General features: G+C 42.5%; 2 long non-coding RNA genes across 3 annotated transcripts in view; one reads left to right on the plus strand and one right to left on the minus strand.

Moving 5' to 3' along the window:
• LOC131495346 (uncharacterized) overlaps window positions 1-17,367 on the minus strand; it is a 59,919-nt gene that overhangs the window by 27,114 nt on the left and 15,438 nt on the right. The window lies entirely within an intron of this gene.
• LOC131495348 (uncharacterized) lies at window positions 6,564-16,508 on the plus strand. Of its 2 annotated transcripts, none has more exons than XR_009253909.1 (2): window positions 6,564-6,760; window positions 16,207-16,508. It is a non-coding gene; the product is annotated as an uncharacterized LOC131495348 (long non-coding RNA). The 2 variants fall into 2 exon arrangements; XR_009253910.1 differs by lacking the exon at window positions 6,564-6,760 and adding an exon at window positions 10,873-11,103.

Below are 17,367 nucleotides of genomic sequence, written 5' to 3' on the forward strand. Positions count from 1 at the left end.
TTATTTGAAGTTCCAATTTAACTGGAAGTTCTGGTTTTTATCTGGCAACTCTAGCTAGGGTGGCAAACTCAAAAGCCTACAGAAGTCCAGGAGATAAAATACATGAGTAATATGGGCAGGTGTAAGGCAATAGAGGCGACTGAGGACTGTGGCAAAACGAGAGAACACTTATTTCACTCGGGGAATCAGCTCGACTTTGCTGCTGACAATTGTTGCCATGTGAAAATGCAGGCCCGATATTTCCAACTCTTCCAATTTTTCAAGAGAAGTTGAAATTTTGGATAGTTATACGAAATACCCTATTGTTTAGTATAAGTGAATATTTCAATATTTTAAAAAACTTGTGTGGGTCAAGCAAAACATGTCTGCCAGCTGTATCTAGTCTAAGGACCTCTGGTTTTCAACCTCTGTTTTAAGTCCTAAATACTTAGGTTTTTTTTTTCTCACTATAGTAATATATGCCTGTAAAAAATTCAAACATCAAAACATTAAGGTGAATGTGAAGGTTTTCCTCCCCATTCTTTCCTCAAATCCTATTCCCTTCCCCAGAGAGCCCCTGTCAATAGTCTGGGCACATATGCTAATAACTTTAAAATCGGAGGCCGGGTTAAAGACAGAATCACAAATTCTAGACACATATTCTAGTAGACCTTTGGCATATGTGTACAAGGAGGTATGTGTGTAAGGAAATATGCACAAGGAAGTTTATTGCTGTGAAAAATAAAAAAAATCCTAATTCCCATTTTAGAGAACTACATAAATAAACTGTGATATATTCATTACAAAATACTAAATAGCAGTTGAACTGGATGAACTAAATGTTTACGTATCAAATGCATAGATTCTCAAAAACATTGAGTATAGAAAAAACCTAAAACAAAATTACTTTCTCTATTATCTATCAATCAATCAATCAATCAATCATCTATCTAATCCAAGTACAAAAACATGGACCAGATGGAAACCTAACTCACTGTAATAGTTTTCTATTGTTGCTCTAATTGGCATAAACTTAATAACTTTCAAAAACACCACTCTATCATCTTACAGTTCCCAAGGTCAGAAGTCTACAATGGGTCAGCAAGGCTGTGTTCCTTCTGGAGGCTCTGGGAGAGAATCCTTGCCTGTTCCAGCTTCTAGAGGCTGCCCATATTCCTTGGCTCTTGGCCACATCCCACCAACCTCTGTTTCCATTATCACGTCTTCTCTCTGATCCTCTGGTGATTACACTGGGCTCTAATAAAGACACGGGTGATTACATTGGGCTCAGGTGGGTAATCCAGAACAATCTCTCCATCTCAAAATCCTTAATGTAATTATATCTGCAAATTCCCATTTGCCATGTAAGGTAACATACCCACAGTTTGGCACATGGATACCTTTGGAGGGCCATAATTTAGTCATGATAGTGTTTACCTGAGGAGAGAACGAAGAAAACAGGATTGGGAAGACAAAGAAAACTTCAACTTTGTCTGCCAGGTTTTATTTCTTTGCTTTAAAAAAGTCTTTATGTCAAATTACAATTTTCTGATTATGGATGGTAAGTGTTAGTTATATTATTCTGTATATATATTCCATATCATATATATATATATATATATTTATGGTATATATATATGTATTTTTATATTATAAATATATACTTATATATATGATTATATATATATATATATATATAATCATATATATATCCCTCTATCAATTTTTGTTCAAAGTTACCAGAGAGAGAGAAATGAGGTTAGGAAGGGAATAGTACATTTTAACCTGCTTTATATCTATGAAATGTGTGCTGTGCTATTGTGTGATCTATAAGGGAATAATCAGACTTTTTAAGAAAGAAAGAAAGAAAGAAAGAAAGAAAGAAAGAAAGAAAGAAAGAAAGAAAGAAAAAGGGAGGAAGAAGGAAAGGGAGGGAGGAAGGAAGGAAGGAAGGAAGGAAGGAAGGAAGGAAGGAAGGAAGGAGGGAAGGAAGGAGGGAGGGAAGGAAGGAAGAAAGGCAGGCGGGAGGGAAGGAAGGAGGGAGGGAAGGGAGGAAGGAAGGAAGGAAGGAAGGAAGGAAGGAAGGAAGGAAGGTGGGAGGGTGGAAGGGAAAGGAGGGAGGGAAGGAAGAAAGGAAGGAGGGAGGGAGGGAAGAAAGGGAGGGAGGGAGGATTTTAGATCAGAAGGGACCATAGAGAAAAAACAGCTAGGCCAGAGGTTGTCTAATAGCCCCAGGAAGGTCTCACCTGGGGCAGTACTTCAAGGGGATGCCGGGCCCAAGGGTGGGACCTCTAAGGACCCCCTTCTTCTCCTCTTCCACCCTTATCCCTTCCACCCTCCCTTCAACCAAAGCACATATGTTTTTATCTGTTTTTTATGATGGCGTTTCACACAAGATGTCATCATCCAAAAAGATGTTCTGTTATGTCAATATGTACCCACACACACATGCATGCATGCATTCACACTTACATACATGCACACGTACACAGTTTGGAAAACACTAACCCATTCTACCTTTCATCACTGTGTGACTGAGGAGTCTGAATCTGGGAGAGATGAAGTGACTTGAGACTACATAAAAGGTGTTACTATCTCAGTAAATCTCTTTTATTTGTGAGTCAGAGACCAGGCCATTATAAACCCATAGAGGAAAGCCTTTTTTCCAGTAACCGGAATTGTCTTATCTGAAAACGTTTCCTGGAATCATGGATTCCTAGGACAGGGGTGTGGAGACAAGGAAGGAGGGGGTGTTTCTTGAGGAGGAAAGATCCTTTGTCCATCCTCCCTGCTTCCAGATGAATAAAGAAACTGCTGAAAAGAGGGCTATTAGGAAGGGAAGGAATAGTAATAAATCCTTAAATCTAAAAGAATAGTTTAAAAAATCTGGTTTTCCCAGAGCTCAAGTGGACACAGAGAGATGTTTTTCCCTCTGCCTCCTTTTCTTCTCTCTTGCTTTTGTGAAAGTACGTTTTCCTTATTCTGTCTTTCCAAGCCTGCTTTTTGTCTGTCTCTCTTGTGTTTTACTTTCTTACATATTTATTTGGAGTGAAAGGGACGCAGCTGGAAGTCACTTCTCCCAGGCACGGGGGTGTGTGCGGCGGGGCCTCCATCCCAGAGGAGACTTTCTTTGCCAGTTGTGGCATGAAAGCTGTCCAGAAGTTCAGGGGGTCCACCAACACAGAGGACAGCAGGAGCAGCAACGAATCAGCACAAGAACACCTGCCTGGCGATGTGCTGTGCAGCGCGGAGCAAGGTGTGAAGAGCTGGCATCCACCATGGGAGGCGGTCAGGCTCGAGCTTTTGAAAAAATTTTCATTGGCACCTGTCAGATGGTTTGATTTCCAGGTGAATAGTTGTATTAAGGGGTTGACCTCAAGCCAGTTTGTATAGATTAGTTTTGGTTGTAGTTGAGAGAACTAGTAACTAACATTTTTTGGACATATAACTGCTGGCTGGTTGCCATTGTCCTGGGCATTCGCGGACTGTAGTGGGAACTTCATTTCTCTTTCATCCTTGCTAACAGAACCTCTTCAACTCTCAACTTCCATTTCTCTTTCATCCTTGCTAACAGATCCTCAGTTTTGTTCATCAATTCTTTGAGGGTCAGAGGAAAGTGACCTGTCTCCAATTCCAAAGGTAGGTATTAATTGGTCTAAGCCAATTATGATATTTCTATTTCCCTTGACAATGGCTGGTTTAGGAAAAGTCATGTGATATATTTTCGTCAGAAATCATCCTAATTGATGTTTATAGGTTAAGTTCACCTAGTCTTCAGCACTGCCCATGAGGTAGCTATCTCCTTTTTTTTTTTTTTTTTAATATTTTTTAATGTTTATTTATTTTGGAGAGAGACAGAGTGTAAGCGGGGGAGGGGCAGAGAGAGCAGGAGACACAGAAGCCGAAGCAGGCTCCAGGCTCTGAGCTGTCAGCACAGAGGCCGACGCGGGGCCCGAACTCACGGACCTCGAGATCATGACCTGAGCCGAAGTCGGATGCTCAACAGACCAAGCCAACCAGGCACCCCTATCTCCTTTTTTATAGGTTAAGAAATGCATTTAAGTTAATACAGTTGATAATCAGCTTAGCCCAAATTCAATCTAGTTGTGACTTCATGAAGAAGATGGGACCAGGCAGGACCCTGAAGGCAAGGTCAGAACTTTGTTCACTGGTCTCTAGTGCAGTGTCTGGCACATGGGAGCCATTTTGAATAAATTAGCCCAGATCCCAGGTTCATTACCCTATGCCACTACTTTAGAAATAACGGGTAACTTCTACTTCCTGCAATATGGTAGGCCAGCTATTCTTAAAAATCCCATCACTACCAAATACCTGAAATATCTAAAAATACTAAAAACATTTTTTAAACTATTAAAACGTACTGCCGAGCTGACATTCCTGTGTGTGCTTGCGTGGGTGTGTGCACACACAGAAAAGGAAAAACTAAAAGGCAAAAAAATCAAAGCAATAGCAAGTTTAGAGACGTAAGCGAGTACGAAAGGCAAAAGCACTCTGAGGGAAATCTCTCAGTTTCTGGAAACCACAGAGCCCACACAAGCTGAAGGATCAGATCAGAGACTGCAGCTCAAAGCTGGGCTTCTGAAGGGCAGAGCCGCAGTGCGAGTGGGGTACCCTCCAAAGGGACAGACCAAAGAATCACTTGTCTTGGCTTTTACTCTCAGTTTGAGAGAAAAAATGTTTCCTTGAGCTGTGAGGCATCACAAACCAGCCCTCAACTCAGGTTTTGGGTCCAAATTCACTCTACTTGCCTATTCTGAAGACCTCCAATTGAGAATTACATTTAAATTGATCCTGGGTAGGCCGTGATTCTGAGTGCTTAGAAAACGCAAATATAGATCCTCTCTGGAGGAAGACACCACCCTTGGCCAGGCCTTGAAAAATTCCATCAGATAAAGATCCAATAAATATAAGCCCACGGTTTTCAAAAACAAATTATGAAACACACAAGGAAACAAAGTGCCATGAGTGAGAGTCAACAGAAACAACAAACAGAAGAATCGGGTCACAAAGACTTCAGATACTGGAATTATCGAAACAGAACATAAATTAAATACATTTAGTATCAGTGCAATGAGGAAAAGAAAGAAGTATTGGGGGTAGAGAAAAGGTAAGAGAATGAAGAGGGTGTTAGGTTTGTATTCTTTTTTTAAAAAGCGGGGCGCCTGGGTGGCTCAGTCGGTTAAGCGGCCGACTTCGGCTCAGGTCATGGTCTCGCAGTCTGTGAGTTTGAGCCCTGCGTCGGGCTTTGTGCTGGCAGCTCAGAGCCTGGAGCCTGCTTCAGATTCTGTGTCTCTTCTCTCTCTGCCCCTCCCTGACTTGTGCTCTGTCTCTCTCTATCAAAAATAAATTTAAAAAAAATTTAAAAAAAGCAGAGTTAACATAATTACTCAAATAATACAGTGACATATACATGTTGTAAAGATCGTAGCAATGCAGAATGTAAGGAAATTAGGAATAAGAAAAAAAATTATTAAATGTCTCCAATAGAAAGCTATGCTCTGCTTAGAGCCTACCCTTTAGGATGATCTGATTCTAGCCTTTCATTGCCTTTGATTTATTTTACAATTCTGTAAAGAGTACTGATAGCAAAGCAAAATAATGTTTGTCCATAGACACAGAAGTGAATTCCGTCTAGTGGAGGGACGACGTCCCCCTCTCTCTACCCTAGAAAAGCCAGTTTTGCACCCATTTACAAATTCTTTTCAATATTCCTGATCTATAAATCTGCTGTCCTTTGGATTCCTTTGAACCAACTGTAACATCTGCCTAGTCCTCTCATTAATAATAAGTTTAAACAATCTTAAAAAAAATTTTTTTAATGTTTATTTTTGAGAGAGAGTGAGTGAGTGAGAGAGAGAGTGTGTGGGGCAGGGGCAGAGAGAGAGGGAGACACAGAACTTGAAGCAGGCTCTAGGCTCTGAGCTGTCAGTGCAGAGCCCGAGACGCAGAGCTCGAACTCACAAACTGTGAGATCATGACCGGGCCTGAAGTCAGATGCTTAACTGACTGAGCCACCCAGGCACTCCTTAAACAACCTCGAACATGTGTTTGTTTTATATCTCGTCATGATTTTCACCTTTTTTTTAAAGTTGTCCTTATAACAAAATAGAATAAAAAATTGAAAGTCTCCTTCTTCCTGAACCCTTGGAAAAACCACTAATGACCTGGTAATCCTGGAGAGCAAGTTGGAGAAGAGGTGGTGACCAGTGAAAGGTCACTCGGCATGCTGCCCCTCTTTCTGGGCAGAGTCCATCCTGGTCCCAGAGGCTGTCCCCAGGGTTAGTGGCTTGCCCAGTCCGCTTCGGTGCAGGACTCCCTGGGTTCAGCTCACGGCTCACCTTCTTGTGCTCAAACTTCCTGTGCTTTGGTGTCCCCTTACAGAAAATGAGGCTAGTCATAAACCTATCTGGTGGGGTTCTTGTAAAGGTTAAATGAGTTCATATTTGCAAATCACTTGAAATCGTGCCTGGCCCATTGGCAAAACCAAGTCCTAAGTAACACTATTATTATCTGCATGACTGAATGGTCTATTTTTGGGCAAACTTCCATCTAAAACAGTACCAGTGCTCCCCAATAAAGTGGTATTTTCTTAATTTCTCTCTTTGCTATTCCTTTTCACCCACTCACTGTTTCTGATGAACTCTTGGAAGTGAAACTGGTTGGTGGGGAGACAGAGCAAAGGAGGAGGAGGTAAACTCCAGGAACCATTGGGTCTGACAACGAGCAGAGGAGCTGGAACATCTTCGACATCTAACTTGGGGTAGGAGAGAAAGGAAATGTTGAAAATTTTGTTTGTTTCAAAATATCCTATCAACCTCAGCCCTGTGGTTAGTGAGTTATTCCCACTAGGAAAACACTACAGGCTGAGCAGATTTGTTTTCCCAAGACAGGAGGGGTAACAAACCAGCCACAATTGTCCTCTGGCACTGGTGCACCAGAATATTAAGTTGTTATCTGTATGGTGCCCAGAATACCAAGGGGCAAGCAATATGGTGGGAAAGGTATGGGCTTTGAAGCCAGACAGGTCAGTGAGGAAACTCAGGCCCAGTCACTTGCTGGCTGTGTGACTTTGTGGAAAACACTTCTTCTCTCTGAGCCTCAGTTTCCCCATCTCTGTAGTAGAGATCATTATAGCTTTCTTTAAGCTTCTGGTGAGGATTAATTTATGCCCAGCAGTGCCTGGTGGTCAGGCAATGTCAGCATCACTTGTCTTGTCAGGAGGGAGGCCTGGCTTCTTTCAACACCAATGCCCTCTGTGAAGATGGAAAACCAAACTTTTGCGAGCATCCCTGGCAGCAACTGTTCAGTCATGCAGCTGACCTTCAGGAGTTGAAGGAAACTGAATTTTCCGCAGGAAGAACAGCTGCCAGGTTGTTGGTCAGGGGTCCTGGAGGGTGGGTCACTGAGGATTGGTATCCACTCAGAGGTGGTGGTAGCAGGGAAGCTGGGTGGGGCAGCAACAGGCAGTGGGGAGAGTTTCGTTGGCTTCTTCCCTGCTAAAAAATAAACTCCAGGGGGCACCTGGGTGGCTCAGTCAGTTAAGCGTCCGACTCTTGATTTCAGCTCATATAATGATCTCACAGTTCGTGAGTTCGAGCCCCACATTGGGCTTTGCACTGGCAGTGCAGAGTCTACTTGGGATTCTCTGTCTCTCCCTCTCTTTCCGCTCCTCCTGCCCTCTCTCTCAAAATAAAAATTAAAAAACAAACAAACAAACAAACAACTCCTGTCCATTTTCAGAAGCAGATCCCACCTCAACACCCCGGCAGGAATCCCCTACCTGTCCAGGTGAGGAGGAAGCCCTCAAAGGGGAAATCTCCCCCGTTGCTCTTGGGGCCAACCAGCACAAGATATGGCCAATCTTTACCAAGAGCTTTCTACCCACAAGACATTCTAACAGGGGATATTGGGAACAGGAGTGGGGAGAGGGGCAGCTCAGAAAGAAGTCAGTTTCAGTTTCTTTGCTGTTGTCTCTTTGTTATTCACATTATGACTTTTCTTGCTTTGGGGCTCTTGTCGACATTTTGCCTTTATTCTGATCATTGATGCCTCTTTCCCTGTTTCCAAGATCACACCCACTTCCCCCATCTCCGTGTCAGATGTGCAGCAGAGAATCCAGGAACCCCTACTGCCATGTGGGCTCCTCACCTGCCTTATTACTCTTTACATCCCCAGCACTTAGCACAGCACCTGGAACCAAGATGGTCCTCAGTCATGGGTGCTGAACCAGTGGAGTGGCTTGTTACTGGGCTGGAAGTGAGATTCACTTAGAGAGGGGTAGCTCTGTTAAGGTATCTCTAAAAGGCAGCTCTGTCCATCTCTGGCTTGACCGGGCAGGTGGCAAACAAGAGGTGGTTTCCAGCTTTCCAGCTTCTCCCTCAGGCAATACATAACACTTGAGATTTGGAACCTGAAACCTGAATTCAAGAGACAGACCTTCCACTTAATAACTGCACGAACCTTGGGCCATTTACTTAAGCCCTTTGAACTTCAGTTTGTTTATTTACTTTTTTCCAGGAAAATGTAAGATTTTCCTTTCCTGCTTCATAATCAGAGAATTTGTGACAATTACACAAATAAGATTTATGAAAATGCTCTATAAAGAAATATATGAGTGACAGCTATTAATTTTTTTTTTTTTAATTTTTTTTTTTCAACGTTTTTAATTTATTTTTGGGACAGAGAGAGACAGAGCATGAACGGGGGAGGGGCAGAGAGAGAGGAAGACGCAGAATCGGAAACAGGCTCCAGGCTCCGAGCCATCAGCCCAGAGCCTGATGCGGGGCTCGAACTCACGGACCGCGAGATCGTGACCTGGCTGAAGTCGGACGCTTAACCGACTGCGCCACCCAGGCGCCCCAACAGCTATTAATTTTTATAAAATGATTCCACTAGTGGGCTCTGAGTGTTGTGGTTCAAAGGTATTGGAAACCAGCCATATGCCAGGGGTTTCAATAAGTACATAACCGAGAGGTGAAGAGAACACTATGAAGGCGCCCAAAGAAATGAGCCATTCACGGACCGCACCCAATCTGGGGGTGTCCTGGGTGTTTCTGTTGCTAACTTGCCATGTAGTCTTTCATCCTGTGGAGTCTGAAGCTGTAAATAACACCCAACTCATTCTCATTTTGCTTCAGGACACCCCCAGGCTGAGTCTGTGAATGGCTTCTTTCTTTGTACTAGTTCTGGCCACCATCTTGGAGAATAAAAATCTTCCTTGACTTAGGATGGGGTTACGCCTCAATAAACCCATTGTAAGTTGAGAACATCGTAAGTTGAAAACATTTAATGCACCTAACCTACTGGACATCATCACTTAGCCTAGCCTACCTTAAACATGCCCAGAACGCTTCCATTAGCCTACAATTGGGCAACATCATCTAACACAAAGCCTATTTTATAATAAAGTATTTAATGTTTCATGTAACTGATTGAATAGTGTACTGAAAGTGAAGAACAGCATGGTTGTGTGGGTACAAAATGGTTGTAAGTGTATCGGTTGTTTACTTCCGTGATTGTGGCTGATGTTAGCATCACAAGAGAGTATCATACTGAATATCGCTAGACTGGGGAAAAGATCAAAATTCAAAGTATGATTTCTACTGAATGCTTATCACTTTCTCATTATCATAGAGTAGAAAAATCCTAAGGTGAACCATCTTTTTTTTCTTTTTACAGTTTATTTGAGAGAAAGAGCATGCACGCAAGAGAGCATGAGTGAGGAGGGGCAGAGAGAGAGAGAGAGGGAGAGAGAGAGAATCCCAAGCAGGCTCTACTCTGTCAACACAGAGCCCGATGCAGGGCTCAAGCTCATGATCTGTGAGATCATGACCTGAGCCGAAACCAAGAGTCAAACACACAACCACCTGAGCCTCCCAGACGGCCCTAAGTTGAACCATCTTAAGTCAAGGACCATCTGTATTGAGAAATAACCAAGTATAATCTCAGCTGAAGCCACCTGTGGATCGTAGACACTGCATGATTTCAAGTATCAGTGTCCATTCTAACAGTAGGTATCACAGGAGGAAAAATTAATGGACAAACAAGAATTTTGATATTTCCCTCCTCTCCCACCTCAAACCAGATGCTACAGATAAGCCAGCTCCTTGGCTGATAGCCAGCCCTGCTGATTTCTAGCATTCACCTCCTTCTTCTTAGCTCTGTTTCGCCCCCTCATACAGTTCTGCTCCCAGGAGTCCGCCAGAAACAGTGGGTGAGGGAAAAGGATTAGCAAAGAGAAAAATTAAGAAACTACCACTTTTATGAGGAAGTAGTGCCCTGTTTTAGATTGGCATTTGCCTGAAAATAGACCATTCAGTCGTGCAGACAATAATAAATTATATGTAAACACCAAACACCCACGCACATTTTTTGAACATGTAAATATTCATGTGACCCATGTGGATTTGGAGATGGTGTGACAACACCCTAAGTACAGCTTAATGGTTAAGAACTAGGGACTGAGCACAAGCTCTACTGATTACTAGCTACCCGACCTCAGGCAAGCTACATGACCTTTTCTATGATTCAGTTTCCTCCTCTATAAAATGGGAATAACATAGTATTCACCTCACGGACCAGTGGTGAGGATTGAGTGAAACACTATAGACTCTCCTTTACAGCAGCCTGGAAGGAAACAGTGACCCTAATAAGACCCTTTTTCTTCTCTGCTTTCCTCTCTCCTTGTAAAGACTTATCTTCCCCTCTCCCACAGGAGCACCTGATTCAATGCAGACTTCCTCCTTCAAGGCATCTAGCCCAAAGGACTTGCCCTCCCCTCCTTGTACAGGGGGAGCTATGTTCTTGGCTTTGAGACAGATTCTTAAATTGTCTTCTGCAGTTGCAAGTGACTCAGCGTTGCTTAGAGATTTAATTAACCAGCAATAGGAGGCTTGAAAGAAGCAAACCTCTGGGGACTTTTGCTCTTCTTTGGTTGGCTGTGAGCAGAGGGAGAATGGAACAAAAAGGAACCTTCCAGAACTTCACTGTCCAATATGGTAGCCACAGTAGCTATTGGGCACTTAAAATGTGATTGTCCAAATCAAGATGTGCTGTAAGCATAAAATACGTACCAGATTTTGAAGATTTGTATGAAACAAGAAGGTAAATTTCTCAATAATTTTTATATGTATTACAAATTTTTATGTATCTGCTTTACTTATGTTAACATGGCTACTAGACAATTTAAAATGATCTATGTAGCTCCTGAATGGTGCTGTTCGTGATTTAATAATGGCTAATAGCATGCCTGCATTTTTAAAAAGTGACTTTAATGTAGATCTCCTTTTACCTTTATGAAGTAGGTATTATTATAACAAATTTTCAGATAAGGGCAGCAAGACCACAATCCATTCTGTGTTTGGACAATCAGTAGACTTGCTTGGCTGGAGCAGATCCAAGCTAGGGGAGAATCAGGCGGAAGAACACTGACTTGGGAATCAAACTTGGCTTCCCATCCTTGTTGTAGCATTAAACAGCGTGTGACTTCCAGCAAATTACTGCCCCTCTCTTGGCGTCACGTTTTACTTAAAAAATAAAGAGGGGTGCCTGGGTGGCTCAGTTGGTTGAGCGTCCAACTTCGGCTCAGGTCATGATCTCGCAGTTCGTGAGTTCCAGCCCCATGTCGGGCTCTTTGCTGATAGCTCAGAGCCTGGAGGCTGCTTCCGCTTCTGTGTCTCTCTCTCTCTCTGCCCCTAGCCCACTCGCATTCTATCTCTGTCTCTCTCAAAAATAAATTAAAAAATTAAAAAATAAATAAAAAGATTGGCTAAATTAGAATTTAAGAGTGGGAGGCTAGTGGCTTATGGGCCAGATAGAGCCACAGATTCGTTTGTGTGCTTTGACCAACAAAGCCTTATAGGATTTATTGATTTATTGATTTATTTACATACTCTTAGGTAGGGGCCGGGGCTCTGACCGTTCACCTTGGACTCACACTCCACCACTTCACACACTTTCATTACCTGCCTCAAAACCCAGGAGGCATTTGAGTTTGCAACCCTTGGCCGCAAATGCTAAACTTCAGGTGGAAGGACTCCGTGGAAGGGCTGCTGACTCTTCCTTCGGTCCATGCTAATGCCAACCACTCTTAGTACTGGGCGGTCTCGGGGCACCTGGGTGGCTCAGTCGGTTAAGTGGCCGACTTTGGCTCAGTCGGTTAAGTGGCCGACTTCGGCTCAGGTCATGATCTCGTGGTCCGTGAGTTCGAGCCCCACGTCGGGCTCTGTGCTGACAGCTCAGAGCCTGGAGCCTGTTTCAGATTCTGTGTCTCCCTCTCTCTGACCCTCCCCCGTTCATGCTCTGTCTCTCTCTGTCTCAAAAATAAATAAACGTTAAAAAAAAAAAAAAAAAGAACTGGGCGGTCTCAAGTTGTGGTCACCAATCTACTCCAGGCCAAATTTTGGTCTCTCCTAGTTTTTGTTTTTGTTTTTGTTTTTTTAATGATGTTACCATCTTGAATGTCTAACAAAAACAACATTATATCTTCTTGTAGAATCATAAATATTAACCTAGAAGGAAACTTAAAAATAATCTATTCAGGGCAAACCTTTCATTCTGTAGAGGAGGAAATCAAAAGAAATTGAAGGCATATTGTGCTTTTATACTTGCATGTGTCAATGACTTCATCATCTGTCTTGGCAAATACGATAAAAAGTATGATGAAATATAATTATTTTTAATTCAAATATTATGCAATTCCTTTACATGAAATCAAGGTAGAATTTTCCTCTTCTTCTTCTTCTTCCCTTTCTCCTTCTTTTTAAAATAAAAATTCAATGGGATGGCTGGCTAGCAAAAGAAATAGTCTAGAACTGTTTCCCTTCCCTTGTGATTATGCTATACAAAACTTGCAACAACAACAACAAAATAGGTAAATGTAACCCATGCAACGCAAGTAAATAGCTAAAGGATTTTAAAGCACTGAAAGAAGCCTTTTTACAGGAATAATAGCAATTTGGATGTGAGCTACTGCTTTTGCATATTAAACACGAGTCTTTGTCTCTTTCACCTCAGTAGTGTGAGAAAGCAAAATCTGATTTGATGGGGGATTAGGAAAAGACCATAAATAAAAGGGTGTGTTGTTTCCTGAGGGACAACCTTCCTAATGGCATTCTGCCCAGAAGCCCTTTCTTTTTGGCTGACCCACGTGACCAGGATACGTTGACTAACCAGACTGAGACCCAAAAGGGTCAAGGAGAGACCACAAAGTTGATCAATGCCTCCAGGGTCCAGACTTGAGCCAGTCCTGACTCTGAGACCAGACTGGTCAGTGATGCTGTTGAATAAACACAGTCATGAAAACTCTACACGTGATCTCTGTTTGGAAAAGCTCGAAGTCAGTGATGGAGGAGACCTTCCCCAAGGTTAGCTAGTCATAGGCACCACAGGAGTATCTGAAAGTACGATCACTCCTCAATACTACTCACAGGCATCTCTTGCCAGGAGAGAAGTCTAATCTTGGGCACATGGTGGGTACATGGCTGGGTTCAGGCAAAGAGTATCTCCTTGTATTCCTCTACCCTCAGGAAGCCAACATTCAAAAAGGGGAAAAGACAAATCTGTTTTTCGTCCACAGAAATATAAAAAGGTAAACGCTGGAGGTTGTCTTAGGGATTCAAGGAGAGGTGGAAAGAAAAAACAGCCTTTGCAAATGGCAAAAGCCAATCCAACCAACTTAAGTTGAGGAAAAGATGGAAATCAATAGTAAATGGTTTGGGGAGATAAAGGTCTTCTCAATACTCCATGTTCTTTTCTCCTTTGTTTATATACTTTCCTCTAGCAACAGGACCTTAATTCACCTGTTTCTCCAACAACCTACCCATCTTTCAAGGTAACTCAGGAATCCCACTTCTCCTAAGAAGCTTCCTCTAACCCTCCAATCCACAGAGTTTCTGCATTTACTATCTGTACCATTCATTTGCCTCTTAAAGATGGCCTTGAGCTGCCTTTTTACTACATTTATATACATGCACCTCACCTTCCTGACTTGACTGTAGACCCTTCACAGACAGGGTGAAGTGTGAGTAACAATGTCTAGCTGAGCCGAGCATAGAACTCTCGAGAGGAGACCAGGGCAACAGGCTCTCTATCAGCCATGGTCCAGGGCCTCCCTGCTTCTGCTTCCCAGCATGCCCTGGGACACTGCACTTCACTGACTCCATACCTGGTTCCCTTTTTTGTGGCCAGACAGGAACCACATTCATCTGTCCTGTTTTTTCCCTTACCAGAAGGCCAAAAAAGTGATGTTTATCTTTTTATTCAAGAGATAAGGTATCAGGGAAACAGAAAGTACTATCAGCTATTTAGAAAGGTTTATGAGAGCAATTACCATTATCCAGATTACTAAGATTTTCTTAGAAAACCAAACCTTTTCCTGTTGAATAGAGGTGGACCATTAAAAAAAAAAAGGAAGCAAAGAAAAACTCTCCACAGCTTCCTTCTGGAGGTGTTACCAGGCATCTGAGGACTTAAAAAGCAAAAACATGCAATCCAGGCTGAACCATGCATTTACATGCTTAAGATGATAAGTTTTATGTTATGTGCATTTTTACCACAATTAAAAACTTTTTTTAAAAAGTGCAGTCTGATGGGGCACCTTGTTGGCTCTGTCAGTGAAGCATCCGACTTTGGCTCAGGTCATGATCTCATGGTTTGTGAGTTTGAGCCCTGCGTTAGGCTTTGCACTGACAGTGCAGAGCCTGCTTGGGATTCTCTCTTCTCTGCCTTTCCCCCACTCTGTTTCTCAAAATAAATGAACTTAAAAAAAAAAAAAAAGCACAGTCTGGGGCCACCTGGATGGCTCAGTCAGTTGAGTGTCTGGACTCTTGATTTCACCTCAGGTCATGATTCCAGGGTCGTGGGATCGAGCCCTGCGTTGGCTTCCATGTTAAGTGTGGAGGCTGCCTGGAATTCTCTCTCTCTCTCTCTCTCTCTCTCTCTCTCTCTCTCTCTCCCCCTTGCTCCCCACCCCACACCCATGCACACTCTCTCTCTCCTTCTCTCTCTTCCTCTAAAATAAAATAAATAAACTTTAAAGTTCAGTCTGTATACAATACCAAGCATTAAAATAAGAGTAGCAAGTTGAAAACGGAAAATGGGAGTGTACAAACTTAGGGTGGAAGATGGGTTAAGCTATTTTAGCCTAATGGAAGGATGAGGGCAGTCAATAACTCTGCTATACCACAAGTTAGGTGAGGAGGAAAAAAACCAGTAACATTAACTATGATATAGAGTTAGGCATTGGTTAAGAAATCAAAATTGAACTTGGAATTCAAATGGGATTGAATGCATAACTAAGTGCTAGATTCATTAGATGTGTGTTTTTATTTATAATTTTCTGCCTTTGAAAAAGAATCTGAGGTGGAGCTGAGAACGTTAATAATATTACACAGTTGAACACGTGACTTCATTCTTTTCCCTCTAAGTTAAAAGTCAGAACGTGCCAAGAACATTAAATTCCAGCCGTCCAAGTGAGGTAAGGAACAAAGGAAGGAAATGGCCACTTGGGCTGGGTGTCTTTGATGGGCGCATCTGCAGGGAAAGTTGAACACTGGAGACAGACCTTCCCGCCCAAAATATTTTTTCAAAAGCCTCCCCATTGTTGCAGTCTCCCTCAAACATATCTGACTTCAGAACATTTTTTATATATAAGATATTGAGAAAAATACCAGTAGGAGCTCATCAATTACATCATAGTAATGATAGTAGCTAGCATTTGCTGATACTTAACATGCCAACACCGTTCTAAACATTTTATACTGACATTTACCCTCAAAGCAACCTACAAGGTAGGTATTGTTAATATCTCCCATTTTACAGATGAGGAAACAGAGGCACAGCCAGGCATGGAGTGAATTGTTCAAGGTCACAGAGCTAGTAAGGGGTAATGTCAGGATTTGAGTCAAGGTAGTTAGTTGGACTCTACAAAGCCGACATGGGCCTCACCCACCGTTGAGGACTAAAAGGCTGTGTCTACCCCCATTCCCAAAATGTCTATGTTGAAGCTCTAACTCCAATGATGGTATTTGGAGATGGGGTCTTTGGGAGGCAAAGGTTTAGATGAAGTCATAAGGGTGGGGTCCTCATGATGGCATTAGTGCCCTTCCCCATGATGGGATTAGCACCCTTATTAATAGAAGATGCATGAGAACTCTTCTGTCTCTGTCTGCCTTTCTCTGTCTGTCTCTCTCCTCTTTGTGTGTACAGGGAAGAGGTCATGTAAGCACACACTAAGACGGAGGTAAACTACAAACCAAGAAAAGAGGCCTCAGATCGAAACCTACCCTGTCAGCACCTTGATCTTGGACTTCAGCCTCTGGAACCACGAGAAATGAATTTCTGATGTTTAAGGCACTGGTTTATCGTGTTTGTTATGGTGGCTCAAACAGACTAAGGTAAACACTATACTACATCCTCCTGCTCAGCACAGAATTGTAGGGAATCAGTGTGTAAATGTTTAGGCCACGATAAACACTAAACACTACAATGAATGCTGGAATAATACACAAGATGCCTAATGAGAGATGATTGTTGATTGATCAGTGTTGTTACCTCCTCTCAGCTCCCACTGAGCACAGGTGCACAGTGTCTTGCCTGCCCATGGGGCTCACTTGGACACAACATTTCTAAAAAAATTTTTTTTTTAACGTTTATTTATTTTTTTGAGATAGAGAGAGACAGAGCATGAACAGGGGAGGGGCAGAGAGAGAGGGAGACACAGAATCAGAAGCAGGCTCCAGGCTCTGAGCCATCAGCCCCAGAGCCCGACGCGGGGCTCGAACTCACGGACCGCGAGATCGTGACCTGAGCTGAAGTCGGATGCTTAGCCGACTGCGCCACCCAGGCGCCCCGGACACAACATTTCTAAAGGCCACTTGCCTTTAGAAACCATGCAAGTATGTTCAATATGTTAAAAAAAAAAATAAAACTTTCTTTTAGAATACCTTTAGATTTACATAAAAATTGCAAAAATAGTACAGAGAGTTCCTGTGTACCCCATACACTGGTATGGTACATTTGTTACAATTAATGAACCAATATTGATACATTATTATTAACCAATGTCCATTCTTACTTCAGATTTCCTTAGTTTTTATCAAGTGTCCTTTTTGTATACCAGGATCTCCTCTAGGATGCCACATTCCATTTAGTTGTCACATCCTTAGGCTCCTCTTGGCTATGACAGTTTCCTAGACTTTCCTTGTTTTTGATGACCTTGACAGTTTTGAGGCACAGGAGTTAGGCGTTCTGTAGAATGTTCCTCTGTTTTTCTCACGATTAGGAGGATTATGGGTTTTTAGGAAAAAGACCACAGAGGTAAAGTATCATTTTCACCACATTATATAAAAGGTACATATTATCAACATG

This window comes from Neofelis nebulosa, chromosome 15 (assembly GCF_028018385.1).
Source record: "Neofelis nebulosa isolate mNeoNeb1 chromosome 15, mNeoNeb1.pri, whole genome shotgun sequence".
Classification (NCBI taxonomy): domain Eukaryota; kingdom Metazoa; phylum Chordata; class Mammalia; order Carnivora; family Felidae; genus Neofelis; species Neofelis nebulosa.